The sequence below is a fragment of the Vicugna pacos genome, chromosome 12, assembly GCF_048564905.1.
Source record: "Vicugna pacos chromosome 12, VicPac4, whole genome shotgun sequence".
NCBI lineage: Eukaryota > Metazoa > Chordata > Mammalia > Artiodactyla > Camelidae > Vicugna > Vicugna pacos.
In genome coordinates this window covers 37126990-37145849 of record NC_132998.1, presented here as the reverse complement: position 1 = coordinate 37145849, position 18860 = coordinate 37126990, and the positions used below count along the sequence as shown (strand labels likewise).

The 18860-nt window shown below is 39.9% G+C and overlaps 1 long non-coding RNA gene across 1 annotated transcript; it reads right to left on the bottom strand.

Moving 5' to 3' along the window:
- Positions 1–606: 606 nt before the first annotated feature.
- Positions 607–4312, bottom strand: LOC140700209 (uncharacterized). Its single transcript, XR_012078533.1, has 3 exons — positions 3978–4312; positions 1942–2012; positions 607–1098 (listed from the first exon to the last, which is right to left on the bottom strand). It is a non-coding gene; the product is annotated as an uncharacterized lncRNA (long non-coding RNA).
- Between the last annotated feature and the right edge of the window lie 14548 nt (positions 4313–18860).

Here is an 18860-nt window from a genome sequence, read left to right as displayed (position 1 = left end):
TTAACACATCTAAGAATCGTGGGGAGAGCTTATTAAAACATAGACAGTGGGCCCCACCCTCAGAGTTTCTGATTCAGGAGTAGGGGCGGGGCAAGAACTTGCCTTTCAAACAAGTTCTCAAGTGACGCTGATGCTTGATTCAGGGACTCAACTTTTACAACCACTGACCTAAGGAAACCTTCACAGTAAGTATCTGTAATGATTCTAAGCAATGAAAACTTCAGTAAATTAGACTGAATTAGAATTCATTCAAATTTGTTTTTATAAAGGATACAGAAATATTTTTTAAGACAGCATACATTCTTGGGAATGTATGTGATATCGCTACCTAGACACCAAATAAAGGTTCTCTGGGGGTACTGTCTAATGAAAATGCTGGCAGATACAAATGCCTTTCCATTTGCATTTTAATTGTTTGAAAATTAATGTGTTCCCAAGCACAATGATCATTTCCTTTATTATTCAATGCTTATCAAAACACTCCAGTAAGTATACAGAGTCACAAAAACTGTTTCAGGCTATGAGCAAAGTAAGCTTTAAAGAACGATTTCTCACAACTTTAGACAACATGAACAGAAAAGAAACCTAGAACTGTCTCGCTGAACTATTAATGATGATCTCTGAGTACCTGAAGGGGAAGTAAAACGCCACAATTGCATCATTTCTGAATTGGATCAGCCTTTGTTCAGTACAAACAAATCACCTGCCTTTTTCCTTAGGCAGTCTTAGATTCAGAACATGCTTCCCCTTAGGGTTTTTCATAAACAAACAACTAGAAAAGTCTCTAAGGAAGGGAGAGGTCAGTTCCTAATTTCAGCTCACATCAAGCAGGCATGCCTGCTGCACTCGGCCAGGAGGGTCCATTGTTCCAAGTGTGGAAGCTGTTCTTCCGAGTCCTCACCTGGCAGCTGGTTGTGTGGTTCCACTGACTCCCTTGTCTGGACCCACCTGGACAATGTCACTTCCAGGGGTAGACCACCCCACAGGTATAAGAGGAGATGTTCAGCTGCTGTCTGGGTTTCCCTCTTACACTTCTCATTTGTTCAGATTTTGCTGCTACCAGCTTCTCTTGGTCCTGCCTTGCTGTTCTCATCAGGTCTAAGTAGAATGGATAAATCATTAATCTGTGTGGTTTAATTTCGAGTACACTGAGACTGTGTTACCCCAACAGTGTGGGTGGTGGTTGCTGGCTTCTTAAAGCTTAGGTCAAAACCTGGTGAACTGACTTTATAATGATCACTTACTGATTTAGTCTTTTAGGGAATGTAAAAGAAAAGTGTTAGCCTGAACTTTTCTGTTAACTTGTGGCTTCTAACCAGCTCCATGGGAATAATCACTTAGGGAGGGCCTCCAAGAAGGCACAGCCATTATCTCTGCAAGAAGCTTCTGAGGGAGGTACTTTAATATCCTTTCATATATGTGGCCTGAAGCCTGACAGTGGCGGACGGCTTGTCCTGTCCAAGGTCACAGAGGTGGTAAAGACAGAGCAAGCAAGCAGACCATTTACTCTAGAGCCTGGGCTCCCCTTCTCTGCAGACGGCCTCCCAAAGCTCTGCTGTAGTTCAAGTTTCTCTAGTTCTGCGGTAAGTTGTGTCAGCAGTTACTACTGCCTCAGTTCCAATATTTGAGACACTGGGCAGTAAATAATACTTAATGACCCTTAAGTCCTACTGGGTATAACAACTGTCTACTGGCTGCCACACCCTATGTCAGGATGACTAGAAAGGAAATCTGAGGCAGTGTCTTAACCCTTCTAAGGAGAAGAAAGAAGGCACAAGAACAGAGGTGAAACCAAAGGACTAGGAATTCTGGCAGAACTATTATGCAAGTATCTATGTAAATATACTGAACTCCTTTAAACATGTTGCTGCCTAGAACTTGAACAAAGCTACGAAGGAGAAAATAATAAAAATCCCCTGGGTGTGTATGTGTGTGAAGTACCTGTAACTCTATTCCTCAGCTCAGTCATCTGTTTGTCGGGAGAATGAAGAACTTGCCCTCCAGTAAAGGACCTGAAAAGAGACCTAATATAACTGTTTTCATCAATGGTCAGAATGGGCCTTTTCATTCTTCTCCCATGAAGCTAGCAGCAGCCAGAAATTATCAGTTATCAATTTATCAATCTAAAATCAAAAGCAGTTCAAACCCATTTTAACTAAAATCTAAGTTTCCTATTACTCTCTCCTTTCTTTCCTAAAGTAAGGGTACCTCATGCATTTTTTGTTCTACATGTGAAGTTTTATAACTCTTGAGCCCTCAGATCAAAATATTAAAGCAAACCCAGTGTTAAGAATTGCAGATTTCTTTTAGAGTCGAACAGACTTTAGTTGGTATCTAAGTAGTTCCTTGAACAACTCTCCAATCTAAAACCCAGTACCTGTTAGTTTCATTTGGCTGTAAACCAGATGAGAGCCAGGCAGTAAATATAAAAGAACACCAAATTTCCAAAATCAATGTCACAGCATTGTTATGACAATGTCATGACACAAGGCTCCTCCCTCTTACTGACAAGAGTAAATCTCAGAACCTATTAATTCTCTTAACACAAGGTTATTGGATTACTACACCTGAAACAGATTAGAAAAAACAAATTAAAGGAAAGAAAGTGGCTGCCATAGGCAAGTACAAAACTGTGATGAGAAGTAATGAATCAAAACTAGGGAGTACATCAGTGTGAGGCCATTTTGTGTGCGGTGCATAAATCATATAAGAAAAAAACCTGTAACAATTATTGCATCCTCCATAGAAGTACAGTAAACATAGTCATAACATTGTATTTCAGCTAGTCTTAGGAGTGACAAACCACATAGGAGAACAGGTCATCAATAAAAGATCTACTGGTGTTCAATGTTCTCTATTATCAAGTTGAGGATGTAAATAATACACAAAAGAAAAAGTTCTGCTAAAAAGTGTTATCAGTGCAATTTAAATTATACAGCAGTAAAAAAAGTACATTATTAGCTATCCTTAAAATCTGGCTGTCCAAATGTGTCCACTCCCAAAGGGTTCCAAACTGCAGTAAAATTATAGACTTGCTGAAGTTATTATTGGAAATCCCAGAATATGTGGTCAACTACTGATATTCCATCCACCAACAAGCCATGCACAGTCTGAAACCACCTCCCATGTTTCATGGCACAGGAAGATGGCTGAATTATCTGCTCCGCAGTCCCACACCAGGTCTGCAAATAATCAGTTGACTCTTATGCAATAGTTGATAGGATGGATAAGGATTCATGCTTTCCCACATGCCACTACTTTCTTCATATGGGAAACGACAAAATAACAGAATAGAAGTGAGTCATTCCCATGTCACCATGAATCAAGTTGGCAAATTGTAGACTCAGCTTTGCTTCAACATAAGAAGAGCTTAATTGGGAGGTAATTCTGCATTAGTGAATCATAGAAAACACCTTTAAACACGAGAGGCGGGGTATCTGGGTGGCATCTGGGTTTTTTCTTTTCAAACTTTCAAGTTACTTTTCTAGAACATGGGACGGATAAAATGTAGAATGTCTTTTGCCAAATACTCTGCATTATTATGGTTTAAATCATGTCTCATTCTGAGGGAAGGGGCCTTGTTTATCTTGTTCTTATATCCTTACATCCCTGGAATATGCCAAAGAGAGAGAGAAAAGAAAGACAGACAGAAAGAAAAATTTAATGTATATTTGATTCTCTCAAAATGGAATAATCAAAAGGCTTTGTGGCTTCCAATAAGTCTCTTAAGTCACCAACATTTTTTAAAGCTTTTTTGTTTGAACCTAGAAGGGATATTAACAGTAAACAAATTTCAACATGTAAACAATTTAGATGAAAAGGCTGGCCTCATTTATGTTAATTATCTACAAAACATAACAGATACTAATGTTCACTAGGTATTCCCTATCTCTTGATGAATCACAAGTTTTTATGTGAGATTTCAAACACCTTTTTTTTTCTCACCTCAGATTTCAAACACCTTTTTTTTTTCTCACCTCCATCTCCTTGTTGACAACAGATTCTGCTCTTCCTCACTAAAGATGCAGCAACCTGCTTGTAATTACCCTCTGGAAAAGGACGAGGACACACCGGAGGATAAGAGGCACCTGAAGGCCAAAAGGGAACCGCCCCAGGGCGGTCCGGAGAACAGCAACAACGCGGGAGTTCCCTGGAAGCTTCCAGCAGCCGGACCTCTCAGCCGCGTGGAGAAGACGGAGCCGCCCGTCCCAAGGGTGCAGCCCCGAGGCTGCGGGACCGCTCCTCGGCACCCCCTGGAAAGCCTGTCGAAGAAGCACTGTGAGAACCGGGGAATCGTCTCCACTTTAATCGGCAAGCTCCAGGCCAAGTTTCCACCTCGCCCACTTTGAGGAGGTTAAGCGGCAACAGCTGTGGGGCTGCGCGCTGGGCTGCGCACAAGGCTGCGCACGGGTCTGCGTCAGGCTCTGCGCACGCGCCGCCTCAGCCAGCCGCCTTGGAGATTCCGAGTTGGGGAAGCCGGAAGGAGCCAGCCTACTCCCCTTGTTAACTTTCCAGCTGGAACCCCAGAGGAGCCTGCGCACCCCCTATTGCCCTTGAGACCGCGCTTAAGATTGCCTCCGGACCCTGAAAGGGCCCTCAACGCAACTGACTCGTTTGGGCTACAAATGTGGCCTAGGGATGAGGGTGCCCTTTTCGCGCTTCAGCCTCTCTCTACGTTCTTAGGCCTCCTTTCCGGGAGAGGAGGCCCCCCCAGCACTCAGCGGCGCCCCACGGCCCCTTGGACCTCAGGTAACAGCTCTAAGTCTCCTGCCTCTCCTATGGGCGCAAAGCACAGTAGTCTCCAGGTTGCGATATTGCCCAGAGGGCAGGGTGGGGGTGAGGGGCTGTGATGAGAGCGCAGCAAGTCACAGCCCAGGGGACACACAGTCTAGGACAGGTGGCTGTCAAGTAAGAGGGGTGCAGTAGTCTGGGGTAGAAGAATGGAGGGCGAGCTCACTTTCTTCTATATTCTTGAAGGCACTTTAAGAACGGACCTAGGCTAGAGACGCTGTAAGGCGTTGAATAGTAAAGATGGCCGTCCTGCAAATCCAGGCCATTTGAGGAAAACCTGGTGTGGCTGGTTTAGAAGGGCAGAAAGAGCAAATTATTCAGGTTTCTTATCTTCTCACCCTCTCCTCCGTAAAGAAAAATCCAAAACATTTTAGCTAGGGAAGTTAACGGCCTCTCCTTTAAAGATGTCTGCTTTGGAATTTGGGGTGGGTTTGAGCAAAACTAAAATATGTATTTTTTAAAATTTATTTCAGAGAGAAGAATTGCATCAATCCAGGTATGTCTTCATTTTCTCCGGGACAATGAAGTCTGTTGACTGTTTACATCTTTACTTTTGTTCTGACACAGCGACCTTGATGGTGTATTAATTAAAGGGCACTTTGTTTTACAGCCCCCAAGTCACTCTTCATATTTATGGGTGAAAAAGCCTTAATTTCAAGAGTCTCCTTTATAAGCCCAGCATTGTGGTGTGGCTTTTTGGGGCAAGATATGACAGCCACAGGTGGCCGTGGTTTTCATTTTGAATTGTCAATGATTTAACCCTGTGGCTTAATTAACTTCTACCTAGTAATAGGTTTTGTCAGGTAGGGAAAATCTAAAGGCCAGAAACATTCAATAGCTTTTCAAAGAGAAATTCAGAAGACAAGGATAACAGAAACAAAATGTGCTGTTTAAATCTAGGACGACCTTTAAAATGCCTGTTATGACAGACTGTGCCTTTATCCAAAATGTAGATGGATTGTGTCACTTCAGAAACCAGCTCTGAACTTTTAGCGTCGTCCCCAGGCTGTGGCAGTGGATAAAGAGCTTCTGTGGCAGCAAGGGAAAGATTCATGCCTGGTTTCATCCACCCACTTTGTGGGATTGGTGGGAAAACCCACATTTCATTTGGGAAGTCATGGAGGAATCCTCAGGCAATTAGCCCTTGTTTTATTACTGGACCTTAATCCTCGAGCAAGAGTTTGCTGTTCATAGTAGGAAGGATGAGATTCATCTGTGCAGTTTTTGTGGTTTCTAACCCTAGTTGACCTAAATATCAACTAAGATAGAGGATATTTACAAAGCCATAGGCAAATGCAAAATATTGTCCTAAAACAACAACCAGGTATGGTTTCTTATAAATCTGTGTGTCCATTGGGGTCAGTTGATCTAGACTGGATTCAGCTGGGTAGATCCACTTCGCATGTCCCTCATCCTTTTCATGCTACCAAAGAGCTACCCTGGGCTTGTTCTTATGGTGAAGAGAGAGGTTCAGGAGGCTAAATGGAAACATACAAGGCATTTTGGACCCTGGGCTCTGTACCTTGTCTGATTCTACTGACCAAAGCAAGTCACATGGCTGAAGTCAGGGGCAGGAAATTGTCACCAGCAGTGAGAGAGCACTTAAGTGTTACATGGCAAGGGGTGGGGAACAAGGGCTGCTGAAGAATGGGGCCATTAATGCAAATCTTCCACAGGTGCAAACCAGAATAAAGCTCTAAAGTGACACCTGATTCAGATGTTTCAGAGAAAGTGAAAAAGTAGTGTCAGAGAAAGGTGATATTGGTTAGAGTCATCATGCAGAGTCTAACAGTGTTTAGAAATTTGTTCCTTACCCTAACAGCAGAGTGAAACCGTTGAATGGATATGATCAGACAGTTACAGGGTAAACATCAGATTTAGATGAGAGTGGACACCAGCAGAACAATTAGAATGTTTAGATGTGAGAGGTTGGTACGTTAGGCTCTGATGAAGGTAGTGGAGTTAGAAGTATCTCAGTTCAAGAGATATTTAGGAGATAGAATTACCTAGACTTTGTGAATAGTAGACCCCAAGGGGTGAGGGGAAGACAGTTTCAAGAATTTCTTCCAAGCTTCTGGCTTGCACTCCTGGGTGGCAAATGGTTCCATTCACTGATCTGGGTAACCTTGGAGGGGAGAAGGGAATATAGGTGGGTGGGGTATAAGTTTGAACGTGTTGAATTTGAAGATGTATGGAACATCTGAGTGGCAATTTTGAGTAGATAGTTGACTAGAGTAGGCATCAGGGATGGAGGTATATATCTGAGAGTCAATCAAGGAATGCTTCCTAGAGCAGGTAAAGTCTGTGTCCAGCTTTGAGTATAAGATAGAATTAGCAGACATGCAGGTTAAGTGATGGGATACACAAAGCCATTTGTAAAAGTTGACATGCAGGTAATACTTATTGACCTCCAGAATCTTTGTGAGTCAATAACAGAAATAGTCTGAAAATTCAAAGGAAAAACTTAGTCATAGGGCTTGAAGCCTTAAAAAGTTCTGTGGGGTTCAGTGTGTCACAGTCATATATTACAAAATAGTGGAATGTTACAGAAAATCACAACAGGGAGTCAGAGTGGAGGTAATTTGGATATCTTGGTATCTAGTGATGACCCAGAATTATTCAATATTGTTCCTCCAGGACTTAGTACAATATTTGGCATGTGATAGGCAATGTTTGTGGAATGAATAAATGAAAGACTAAGTAACTATAAACTGTGAATTAATGCGTTAAATAAACATTCATGCATTACTACTAAAAAGAAGTAATTTTACACTAGCCACAGACCACTCAGTCTACACCTTTTTTAATCAAAAAATTCACCTTAAGCATGAATTTTTGGTAAATAGCTAACTTCTGTGGTGCAAACACCTTCTGTCTGCCTGTCTTTTGCTCCCTCTCTTCCTGTCACTTCAATCTTTTCAGCAGACTTTTGTTCAAAGGCCTACTTCCTTCAGATGGCTACTTCCCTGGCTGTGTGGTCAGATAATATAGAGAAAAGGGCTCTGCATGAGACCCAGCTGTCCATTGAGAAGCTGGGGGCCTCACCTCAAAAAACTTACTTAAACTTTGTTTAAAACTTACTTAAACTTACTTAACTTTAATATGCCTATCAAATAGTATAAACCAGGGGCTAGCAAACTATATCCTATAACCCAAATCCAGCCCACCTGTTTTTGTAAATAAAGTTGTATTGAAACACAGTCACATCTATTCATTTAAATACTGTCCGTGGCTACTTTTACACTGCAACCACAGAATTGAGTAGCCACTACAGAGACTATATGGCTCACAAAGCCTAAAATATTTACTATCTGGCACTTTATAGAAAAGGTTTGCTGACGCTCTTATTTTCAATTAAGAAATGCTTGCCTCTGTGGCTGTCAGTCAATCACAACAACCTTTTTTTCCCTTGTAGAATAGATATAAACCCTTTTGCAAGGTTATTGATTTTTTTTATTAGTGTTTTTAACACATTGCCTGCCAGTTACGCAGACTCATGTGAGAAGGGCCCAGTCTACCCTCAGTTAGGCAATCAGCTCAGTGTTAAGACTTTGATTCCAGGTTTTTCTTTGTAAACTTTTTTCCTTGCTGTCATTTCCTCTCTATGATATTCTAGTGAATTCACACTGACTCCCAACCTTTTTATCCTATCACCAAAATATACCTCTTAGGGGGGAAGAAAACTTTACAGTTCATTCTTACTAAAGTGTGAAGGACTTCAGGCTTAAGGGATTTTCACACTCATCTTTCCAAGTAGAGCAGTGTATTTATCCCTTTTGGATTTCCTTACACTTCACAAGTGCCTCCATCATAGTATCTAAAACACTGTATTATATTTCTTTCACATTCATCTCCGTTCAGAAACAAGACCTTCCTGAGGGCAGAGACCACTTCTTTACCTTTAACCTCACACCAGTTACCCAGCTAGATAGAATCTATCTCCAAAAATATTTATTGAAGGAAAGGATGGATGGAAGAAGGAAGACAGACAGGCTGGCAGGCTGCTTGGCTTACAGTGTTACTAATCTATCCCCAATGTATTTGAATTTTGACAGGACACGACTTGAAGCCAAGCAATGCAGCCGTGTTAGTGGAATTTTAAACATCGGGAAGCAGGTGGGGGAGATTTTATGTGTAGGGACACCTTCCTGTGTATAAGTGGACCTGCTCAGTTCAAACCTGTGTTGTTCAAGGGTCAACTGTAGTACCTGTCTAATAGTCTTTTGATACAATCAATAGAATAACTCAACTTTTTAAAAGAAACTACTCATTCATTGATTTAGCACTTCCTGTATGCAAATTATTGACTTATTCTTTCTAAAGTATTCTGACTCCAGAGTGAAATAATCAATCACAGGAAGCTCATCTGAACATTAGAGTCAGTATCACATTATATCCTCCCTAGACTTTTACTTAAAACCTGTTATGTGGCTGTACGTCTGTAAACTCGAGATGATGGCAGAGAGGGAGAAGACACTGCCTCAGTTGTCAAGAAGTTTAAAAGCTTGTTAGAAAGATATTAACTAGAGGTTAATAGATGGCAATTTGGGTTTTTTGTTTGCTTTTTAAAAAGTTTCAGCCCTCCATAGCATCATATTTTATTGTATTGATTTTCCCCCCAATTTTATTGAGATATAATTGACAGAGAATATTGTATAAAGTATACAACGTAATGATCTGAAATATGTATATAGTGCAAAATGATTACCACAGTAGGTTTAGTTAACATCTATTACCATATGTACACCTTTTTTCCCCCCTGTGATGAGATAGATGAATATTGTTGATTAGTCAGAAGGGTAGACTGCAGTGTCAGGGAAGCCTTCTTGGACAACATTCAGAGCAGGGGACAGGATTAGACTGTGCCTTATCCAAACTGTAGTACCTTCATTAAGATTTTTTACTCCATTAAGGCACATATATCACTATATGGCAGTTACTACTCCCCATATTGTCTAGTATTTTTTATTATTTTCCCTTAAAATTTGCACCTGGGAATTGGAGGCCAGTACTTAGTTTAAACCCACTGTACAGAAGGAATCTTTTTAAAAATATACAAATAATGTGTTTGTCATATTGCTAAAGTAGCATTTTTTTGTTTTTAAAATTCGATGTGCATTGTTGTGAATTTTTTTATTGAAATAGTCAGTTTTAAATGTGTCAATTTCTGGTGTATAGCATAGTAGTTCAGTCATACATAATACATAAATATATTTGCTTTCATATTGTTTTTCATTATAGGTTACTACAAGATACTGAATACAGTTCTCTGTGCTATATGGTATAAACTTGTTGTTCATCTATTTTACATATTGTAGTTAGTATCTGCAAATCTTGAACTCCCAGTTTATCCCTTCCCTTCCCCCTTCCCACACTGGTAACCATGTTTGTTTTCTACATCCGAGTGTATTTCTGTTTTGTAAATAAGTTCATTTGTCTTTTTCTTAGCTTCCACATATAAGTGATATCATATGGTATTCTTCTTTCTCTTTCTGGCTTACTTCACTTAGAATGATGATCTCCAGGTCCATCCATGTTGCTGCAAATGGCATTTTCTTTTTTATGGCTAAGTAGTATTCCATTGTATAAATATACCATATCTTCTTTTCCAGTCATCTGTTGATGAACATTTAGGTTGTTTCTATGTCTTGGCTATCGTATATAGTGCTGCTATGAACATTGGGGTGCATTATCTTTTTGAATTAGAGTTTCCTCTGGATATATACCGAGGAATGGGATTGTTGGATTATATGGTACATCTCCTTTGGTTTTTTGAGGAATCTCTACTGTTTTCTGTAACAGCTGCACCAAACTACATTCCCACTAACGGTATGGGAGGGTACCCTTTTCTCCACAGCCTCTCTAGCATTTATTGTTTGTGGACTTTTGAATGACGACCATTCTGTCTGGTGTGAGGTAATACCTCACTGTAATTTTGATTTGCATTTCTCTGATAATTAGCAATACTGAGCATTTTTTCATGTGCCTATTGACCATTTGTATGTCTTCATTGGAGAATTGCTTGTTGGGGTCTTCTGCCCATTTTTGGATTGGGTGGTTTGTTTTTTTCTTACTAAGTTGTATGAGCTGTTTATATATTCTGGAATTAAGTTCTTATTGGTCTTACTTTCTGCAAATATTTTCTCCCATTCCATAGGTTGTCTTTTTGTTTAGCTTATGGTTTCCTTTGCTGTGCAAAAGCTTATAAGTTTAATTAGGTCCCATTTGTTTATTTTTGCTTTTATTTCTATTGCCTGGGTAGACTAGGAGAACATTGCTAAAATTTATGTTGGGTAATGTTTTGCCTATGTTTTCTTCTAAGAGGTTTATAGTGTCTTGTCTTATGTTTAAGCCTTTAAGCCATTCTGAGTTTATTTTTGTGTAAGATGTGAGGGAGTTTTCTAACTTCACTGATTTACATGCAGCTGTCCAATTTTCCCAGCACCACTTGCTGAAAAGATTGTCTTTACTCCATTGTGTATTCTTGCCTCCTTTGTCAAAGATTAATTGACCAAAAGTCTATAGGTTTATTTCTGGGCTCTGTGTTCTGTTCCATTGATCCATATGTCTGTTTTTGTACCAGTACCATGCTGTTTTGATTACTGTATGTGTGTACTATTGTCTGAAGTCTGGGAGGTTTATTCCCCCAGCTTCATTCTTTTTCTTCAGTATTGCTTTGGCAATTCTGGATCTTTTGTGATTCCGTATAAAATATTAGGATTATTTGTTTTAGTTCTGTGAAAAATGTCCTGGGTAATTTGATAGGAATCGCATTAAATCTATAGATTGATTAGAGTAGTATGGCCATTTTAACAATAATAATTCTTCCAATCCAAGAACATGGGATATCCTTCCATTTCTTTAAGTCATCTTTAATTTTCTTAGTGTTTTGTAGTTCTCCACGTATGTCTTGCACTTCCTTGGTCAGATTTATTTCTGAGTATTTTATTTTTGGAGATTTTAAAAGAGACTGTTTCTTTCCTTTTCTGATATTTCATTGTTAATGTAAAGAAATGCAACAGATTTCTGTATGTTAATCTTGTATCCTGCTACCTTGCCAAATTCTTTTATCAGCTCTAGTAGTTTTTGTGTGGAGCCTTTAGGGTTTTCTATATATAGTATCATATTATCTGCATATAGTGACAGTTTTACCTCTTCTGTTCCAATTTGGATCCCTTTTATTTCTTTTTCTTGTCTAATTGTTGTGGCTAGGACTTCCAGTACTATATTGAATAGAAGTGATGAGAGAGGACATTCTTGTCTTGTTCTGGATTTTAGTGGGAAGACTTTCAACTTTTCACCATTGAGTATTGCTGGCTGTAAGTCTGTCATAAATAGCTTTTATTATGTTGAGATATGTTCCCTCTAAACCCACTTTGGTTAGAGTTTTTATCATAAATCAGTGTTGAATTTTATCAAATGCTTTTTCTGCATCTACTGAGATGATCACATGATTTTTGTCTTTTCTCTTGTTTCGATGTACCATGTTGGTTGATTTGCATGTGTTGAACCATCCTTGTGTACCTGGGATGAACCCAATTTAATCATGGTGTATATTTTTAATGTGTTGTTGGATTCTGTTTGCTAATATTTCGTTAACAATTTTTGCATCTATGTTCATCAATGATACTGGCCTGTAGTTTTCTCTTTTGGTAGTGTCTTTGTCTGGTTTTGGTATCAGGGTGATGGTGGCTTCATAGAATGAGTTTGGGAGTGTTCCCTTAAAGGAGGAGCTTTAATTATTCATCTTGAAACATCTCTGCCAAAATAAAGGTCATCACATAATTACTGCCCTATCCACTGGCCACTGGTTGGGAAAATAAGAGCAATGCACCTAAACCCTCAATTCACAGATCATGAGGGATAGAAAGTGTCTCACTCACAGTTGTTTTCTACATAAGGAAACTGAGGCTAAGGGAAGCGACCTGTCAGGGTCACATGTTATGAAGGTCAAAGTTGGGAATTGCAGTCCTAAGTCGAGTGTTCTTGCCACTCAATTGTATTGCCCCCTTCATTTCATCTCCTGTGACTGCTGTAATAAATTACCACTAACTAGGTGGCTTAAAACAACAGATTTATACTCTGAAAATTTTGGGAACTGGAAATCCAAAATCAAGGTGCTGGCAGAGCCACGTTTCCTCTGAATGCTCTAGGGGAGGACCTTTCCTTGCTTTTTCGTGCAGGTGTTCCTTGACTGTGGACTCATCACTTTCGTCTCTCCCTCCTTCTTCACATGACCTTCCCTCCTCTGTCTCTTCCTTAGATGTTTCTTATAAGTACACATATCATGGAATGTGAAGCCCACTCAGCTAATCCAGAATAATCTCAGGATTTTTTATTTAAAGGCTTCTTTTACAAATAAGATCACATTCACAAACTCCAGGGGTGAAGACATGGACATGTATTGGGGGGGGTGTTCCATTCAGCCCACTATACCCTCTCTTTTATCGAAAGTAGTAACCCCATTTTATCAATATTTAAAAACGCACTTAGTGCTTTAAAATAGTTTGTAGTAACTCTTTCTCTTCTTTTATTAAGTCTTTTTGGAGCCAGACTTGGGTATTTGAATTGAATTCTGGCTCTGTTGTTCACTAATAATGAGGCCTTAGGTGAGTTCTTATCTATCCCTGTAAGCTTCAGTTTCCTCTGCTCTATAATAAGAACAGTCATTTCCACTTCATAGGGTACTTGTGAAAATCAATATGATAATGCATGTAAAACCGCTAACAGAAGATCTAGGAAGAGTTGGTACTAAGGAAGTGCCAGCTGACTTTATTTAGAATAATACTCACCTCAACCCATCTATTCTTTTCAGAATGTACGCATTTAAGGTCCACTGGGGTATTCATTTCCGCCAGCCAGAAACTTTTCTGGCACCAGCATGTGAGTGGAGGCTCATTGCTGAGTGTGACACATAGGTGTGCAGCCTCCTCAGCCATGGGGGAGAATTCTCTGGATTCTCTACATCGTTGTCATCCCAGCCCACACCATGGACCTTGGGATCTTCAGCAGAAGACAGAATAAGGAGAAATTCTGATACCAGAAAGGAGACGAGATTATTCCAGCAACAACCACGGGACTAGTCCCTTCAAATCTCACCGGCCTAGGGCATCGCAACTCAGGGTTAGTGAAAGAGTGGTTGTGTTTGGCTTTGGGAGGGAAGGGAAGTGGCTGGCAACCCCAAGAGGGCTGCAAAATCTGGATCAGGCACCCAATTAGTTATACAGCCTCCTGGGTCCAGACTTTTGTCCTGAAACAAAGAACCAGAATAGCTGAGCCTTGATCAAAAAGAAAAACGAAACAAAACAAAACGTGCATTTCTCATGGATGGATGTTTAGTGTGCTTTTCTAAGTCAAGGGCAGCAAGAAGCTGTACTGTACTTACACAGAGACAGCAGCCTGCCAGCCACACCCGAAACATTTTGTGGTTATTATTAGTTCATTCCCTGGTTTAGTCTCCCTCTGAGGAAATTAGGTACCAAAAAATTCTCTTCCCCACCCTTTTCACCCAGGATGCCATGACCTCACGCACACACCATTTGGCTTCAGGAAGGGAGATAAAAAGTGTGAATTTTTTACAGTGATTGCTTCCAATGGTTTATTAGTCTGAAACTGGACCTAGTGACCCCATGTGCATGCCATGTTTTATAAGAAGCAGTCCAATTTAGAATAGCAAAAATAAGATACTGTTGATGGGAGGGGTGAGGGGGAAGCCCAGCCTTAAAGATGGGAATTATGTTTTATTCGGCAGATTTTCTAGGAACTTCAAGCCCTGGAGTCTGCCTCTTAGGTAGCTCTAAGGGACTGCTCTGAAGAGGTAAGGGAGGAGCCAGGAAGTATGTGCGACTTTTTTTGCAACAAAGACCAGGTAGTTGAAACATCAAAAGTTTACTGTTTATTAAAGAAAACCAGATGTCTCAAGTTAAGGAATTTAGTGCTTTTCTATGTATGGGAAGATGCAAAGTGTATGCTCCTTAAATCATTCCTTTGATGTGCACTTCAGCTATGAAGGGCCAGTATCCTGTTCTTTCCCATCCTGAGTACCCAGAGGGTACTCAGGTACACTTTCAGGGGCAGCTGTAGTGGCTTGATGACTGCAACATCTTTTGTTTACTGATACAGCAGGCAGCATTTTTCATTCACAGTACCAATTTGGAACCACCAACACCCCTCCCCCTGTGAGACCTAAATGCAAAGCCATTCTGAATTCATTGCAACTATTTGCATTAATATAACTAACCCAATAACCTGAGCAACCCTGGCTGACACAGACATGGGGTCCTTTGCCGAGTGCCCAGAAATCTAGTCTGCTGCCAGGCATAAATGATGCAGGGGCAGGTTTTCTGCACCAATTCATGTCTCTTCATGTTAATATGTGCAGATATTCTTACTGTTTTCCTAGATCTCCATATGGAATTACAACTGTAGTTCTTGATATTTTTATTAACTCATGCCCTTTTCTGATGAATATAAGAATGTCATCAGAACTTCTGTTATGCCCTTCCAGGGACATGCCCAGCCTTTCCAGAGTGAGCATCATTGAGTTTTGAACACCAAGGCAACAAAGATGAGGTCATGACTCAAGCCCTGTGCAAGCCACTTTTCTTCCCTCTGCTCCATATGTGCACAGTGAACTCCAAAACCTGCCCTATGTGTTCCCAAATGGATGCCTTATGTGAGAAGTTAACCTGGACAAGGAAGAAATGGATAGGGGTAACTTAATCACCTTTAATGGCTGGGTTGGGAGGGTTAAGATTTAAATTGTATTTTGTGTATTGTATATGCATCTAGTTATTCATTTATGATCCAGAATAGTTCATAATTTGGTTCAGTTGCCAAATTCATTTGGGAACTGTCTGTATGTCATTCTGTAGGTCAGCATGGTTATTCATCCAACAGACTTATTTGAATACCTATTTTATGTCATGTCCTATGCTAGGTGCTTAGATTCTATGATATATAAGACACAGCATTAGCCTTCAATGAAATAATTATAAAGTGAGAGAATTGGATTTCTCTGAGAAGATCAGAAAAGACTTCTGGAGGGAGAACGTTTAAGCTGTAATTTAGAGATGACTATGAGTTTGCCAGGCAAAGTGGAGATAGGCAGATGGGAACTAGCCAAGGCATGGAGGCATGAAGTGCAGGGCAAGTTTAAAGAATAGTGAGCAGCTAGTACTGCAGTAGGAGTACACATTCTGCAGAAGGCTGTGTCAGGAAGACGCGTGTGATGACTATGGTGTGTGCAGGTTTGGTTATTGTTCATTTACTCAATAAATATTTATTAAGCCCTTACTAAACACAGGCTTTAGACCAGGAGGTAGGAGCTTAGGGTAAGGGGGGTGGGGAGGAGATAAGATATGAATCTACAAAACTGCTTTATATAGTGAGATACTTCCCAGGAGGGAGGACAGCATCAGAAGGGTATTTTACTCATTCGTGTTCATCAGTAACAATTGAGTACTAAATGAGCACCCACAAACACAAATAATGATAAGACATGTTTCTTGCATGGAAAGAGCTGACAGTCTGGTGGAATAAACAGACACAAATAGAACATGATATTGTGTAACATTCAACAACAGACATAATAGCAATTATTGGCAGCTTACTAAGTTTCAGGCAAGATCTAAGTGCTTTGTGTTGATCATTTGATCTTCACACAAGAGGTAGATTTGATTATTGTCTACATTTCACATGTGACAGTCAGGGCCAGAGGTACTTGCTCAATCAAGGTCACCCAGCTAAGATTAAAATCTAGGCAATTTGACTCTATTATTTTTTTTTGGTTGATTTACAGTGTTGTGTCTCTGGTGTATAGCAAAGTGATTCCGTTTTACATTGTGTGTGTGTGTGTGTATACTTTTTCAGATTCTTTTCTATTGTAGTTTATTACAAGGTATTGAATATAGTTCTCTGTGCTGTACAGTAGGACCGTGTTGTTTATATTCAGTAGTTTATGTCTGTTAATCCCAAATTCCTAATTTGTACCCCCTTCCCCTTTGGTAACCATAAATGTTTTCTATGTCTGTGAGTCTGTTTCTGTTTTGTGAATAAGTTCATTTGTATAAGTTTTTTAGATTCCACATTTAAGTGATATCATATGATGTTTGTCTTTCTCTGTCTGACTTACTTCACTTAGTATGATAATCTCTAAGTCCCATCCATGTTGCTGCAAGTGGCATTTTTTCATTCTTTTTTATGGCTGTGACTCCACACTCTTAACCATCACTCCAGAGGACGATAGAAACATGGAAGAGAATCACAGAAGACAGTCTAGAGAAGGCCAGGGAAGACTTAATTCTTCCACTCCACCGTTAGTTATGTCCTCTCGGAGGTCCCCAGGGAATATAAAGATAGCTTATAGAATCTTAGGGGGAAACTACCAAACTCATTATACTTACCAGATTGTCTAACATGTATAGTTTAAGCTCAAGAGAGTAAACTTTCCCCCCAAAGTTGATGTAGTTTTATGTTACTCATTCAAATTATTGTAATTTTTCAATCCCCTCTCTCCCTGTGCATACCGAATCTTATTATATTCTTCCAGGGACTTTATCAAGAGAAGTATAACGTTTCCTGGGAAGTTTCTAATATTTCTTTTCAGGGGACTTGTTGGGGCTCCCAGTAGTTTATGTTTTCTACTACCTTTTGGATAGCACTGTGCAAATTCCTGGCTGGATTTGTATACTGTTAATTCATTATGTATCAGTTCCAATGTCTTGTTTGCAAAATGAAGAAACTAGAATTATATTTCTCATTCAAATTACTGCAACTTTTCCAACTCCCACCTAATTCAGCCCCCTCCGTCCTCATAACCACCATGGACATTGGGTTGGCAAATAACAAAAAAGGGAGAGTTGTAAGATGTAAGTCTAATGATTTTGTTACAAACCTTATTATAAGTAGGTGGTGAAAGATGACATTCTTGGAGAAGAAAGTCCAGGACTAGAAGATCTGTGTCAGGTCAGCATTTGTCTGCATGTAACAGAACCATACTGGAACAACCTAAGCTAATTAATGGTGTTTCTTTTGTAACATAACCAGAGCCCAGGTCAGGACCATGTCAGCATCCTGCCAGGCTCCTTTCTCCCCATTCTGCCGTTATCTTTGCAAAATTACTGGTATACTTTCAGTTATAAAGCCGTAATCATGATAACAAGAAGGGCACAGGGAAAAGGAAAAAGGAAGAAACTAGCCAGCCCTGCCCCTTGGAAAAGTTTTTCCCAGAAGCCACACTCTGCAACTTTTGTTTAAATCCCACTGGCCAGATTTGGGTTACGTAGTGTCCGCTAGCTGCAAGGGAATCAGGGCTGGTCATTGCATTCACTCAGCACATGGAACCCCAACAAAGCAAGGTTTTGATAGTAAGAAAAATAGAGAACATGCTCATTGTCTGGGCTGCTAGCAGTGTCTGCAACATTACCCTAAAATTCTCCAATAAAAGAGAACAGAGAAAAGCCAGTCAAAACAGATTTTAAAACCCTAAGGAATGCAGCTAATTGAATAAATCTGAGCCAGATTTCATGTAAGCAGTTCCTTTTTGAGTTACTTAGATAATTCATGGCCTGGAATAAATAAAAGACAGGTTTGGAGAGGGTAGATAGGGCAAAGCATTCCCAGCTAAGGCATTGAAGTGTGAAACATTTTGTGTAGGGAATTGCAATCCATTCCCTGTTTCCAAAGAATAAATTGTAAAGTAAAGAATATCAGGAAGGTAACTGGGTCAGATCATGGAACGCTTGTGTGGATGCTTTAAAAATGTGTTTATCTCAAGCCAGGAGGGACTAAGTTAGACTTATATTTTGGATAACTGACGTTTAGTGATAGAATCAAAAAGGTAAAACAGAAGGTGAAGAGAAGAGTGAAAAAGCAACTGTTAATACAGGTGGAGGATGCTGATCTAGTGGGGCTGCATAGCATTGCACAAATAGGAAGAAATATTTGAGCATCAGGGAAGACTTCTTAGAGAAAGCCTTTTATGACAAAGTTAACTTTCTTTTATGCCTCCAGCATTTACCTGCAGAGTCTGAGGCAGCCCTAACTCATATCTTTCATAAGAATTTATT